The following is a 2,634-nucleotide window of genomic DNA, read 5'->3' on the forward strand; positions in this document are numbered from 1 at the left end:
GAAAAAAAATGGGGCTTCCTTCGTACGTTACAAAATAAGCTCTTCAACATACCAACATTGAGTTACAAGAGAATGCCATACTTAAAAGGGAAAACTACAAGCTCCTAACAAGGCAGGTCAGCCACGAGGCCAGAGAACAGGATCAAGGGTGAGTTAGTAGGGTATGTGGAGCTGTTTGAAATAAGATGGATGAGATTATTACAAGAAGCGTTTCCACCTATGGTGTGACACACGCAGACAATGAGCCAAAGGAAAACAGTGACAATAAACATCAGTAGTAATGGAAGGATTTGCTTGTAAATATGGCTTTGTTGTATACTATCTATTTCATAGCAGGCATGTATGTCAATTAACAGTGGTAGGAGTCCCGTTGGCAGTGCCCTGCGTTTCCATGCTCTTAGATTCCTGCAAAAAAAAAAATCCAATTTACAACTACATTGAGAAAGCTACTTGAATATTTATTTCAGTATGTGTAACATCAACATTTATGTTATTAAGAAACAAAGACATTAGATTAAATAACAATGAAGACTTGTAGTTCAAGTTTTAAGTTATACCATCAGTGGTGATGTGTGTCCTTGTGTGTCCACTCTGCCACTGCGAAAAACTTTTGGACTTAATAATAAAATAATTAATCCTCCATCCATCACCTGAGTAATAATAGTTTTAGTATCCTTGAGTATGTTTTACCAATTTGAAAGTAACTTTAGAAATTAATCATTTCATTTAGAAATAAAACTAATATAAGGTCTACTGTGCTGTATACAAAACAATGCATGAACTTACCTACGAATGTGCTCTATGTAGAAAAAAGCTCTTGGCTAAGCTCATCCCTAAAAAAAATACATACAATACAGTTACAGCTGTTGTATGTCTGTTGAGCTTACTTGTTGTGGTTGGCCTGCTATCTCACCCATCTTGCTGTCATTCTGAGGTAACTGAAAAAAAAAATTATTATTATGGTTGTTTGAATTTGTGGACCACCATTTATGTTCTATGGCATGGACAATGAAAAGGATTGGAAAAAGGGGTTGCCATAATATCAAACCATGCGGAGGGGGTGGGGGCATATGCACTCTTACAGACATAGACCTATATTACTTAGGAACAGTGTGAGTAAATCTAATATTTGTATAATAGTTTTTTAGCCCGACACCACAAAAGTATCAGATATTGTTGCAATACTGACCTTTTTTCGTGTAACAAAGGGAGTCACTTACCGGTGCATAGTTCCATATGTTAACTGTACTAGCAGCTGCCACTAGCTAGTTAGCGGTCCTATGAGCTGACTGTACCCAGACAGGGAGCTCGAAGGAAGAAGAGTTAACAGTGCAGGAGTGAGGGATACAGCGGGGAATGCTGCCAAGGAGCGAATGTGTTTTTTTACTGTATTGCCGTAAACATATTGCTACACACTACAAGGGCCGTCACTTTCTATTAGAAATTTTAAAATTAATTTGAACCTGGTTAATTTTTGAAGTGTAATTACCTGTTTTGAATTCAAAATGTACAGTCTATAAACGCAACAGACCATTCCAGCCGAGGGAGCTCCAATATCAGCTATCAGACCTATGGCACGCCCTATTGACCTGTCTGTAAACTAAGCTAGTAATTTTATGTTGTTTGCTACAAAAATAGTGAACACTAGTGATCAAAGCATGGAGCAAAGTGGGCTATATATACATTATTGCCCATAAAGTTGGAAGAATTTTTTTATAGACACATTCCTCTTGATTACATACTGTGTCCCAGTTACCCAGGTTAAACAAATTCAATTCAAACAAATGTTTGGCACTATAAAAGGCAAGACATTCACTGTGTTGTCCTTTTCCTGCTTAAAATCTGTATGTAAAGTCCACGTTTTCAGAATTGGCCGTATAATTTTCAACCAAATTTGACACAGAAGTTCCCTAGGCTATGCCTCGTCCGACGCAACTGGCAATACGCCAAAGAGTGCTTGCACTCTGACAGGACAGACACAAACAAGCTAACATTGCTAATTTCCTTGGAATATCACAGAGTGCCGTCTGTAAAATCCTCAAACATGATCGAGAGGAGGGTAATTTGAGGCCACGAAAATCTCCAGGACGATCACTCGTCTGATAACTACCAGACGAGATGATCTGCAACTGATTAATCTGTGTCGTAGAAATCGGGAAAATGCCAGCAAGCCGACTTCGTCATTTGTGTCGAAGATTGCTTCAGCATGGTTATCGAGCAAGACGAATGACCAAGTGTCCATGCCTAACTGTTTAACACGGAGTTGCTCCCGCTGGGCTAGGGAGCACAGAAGATTAGAGCTTGGGCACTGGCAACATGTCGTTTTTATGGATGAGAGCCGCTATATCCTTCACCATATAGATGAAAGAAAAGGTGACATGGTGAGAACCTCCGCGATAACTGCATCCAGGTAACCACTCAAGGAGGTGGTGGCTCAGTGATGGTATCGGCCCGCATTCATTATTGAGGAAAAAGCCATTGGTGATGTTGGATGGAAACGTCAACACCGTCATGTACCGTGACATCCTTGAGAACCATCAACAAGCTTGTGGACAGTATGCCACGACGTGCCAAGAATGCGGCCCAGGTGTGGCATGAAAGCAATAAACCCCCAAACACCGGCCCTTCATTGGT

This window comes from Morone saxatilis, unplaced genomic scaffold (assembly GCF_004916995.1).
Source record: "Morone saxatilis isolate NCDOM2014 unplaced genomic scaffold, NCSU_SB_2.0 Contig7, whole genome shotgun sequence".
NCBI classification, from domain to species: Eukaryota; Metazoa; Chordata; class Actinopteri; family Moronidae; genus Morone; species Morone saxatilis.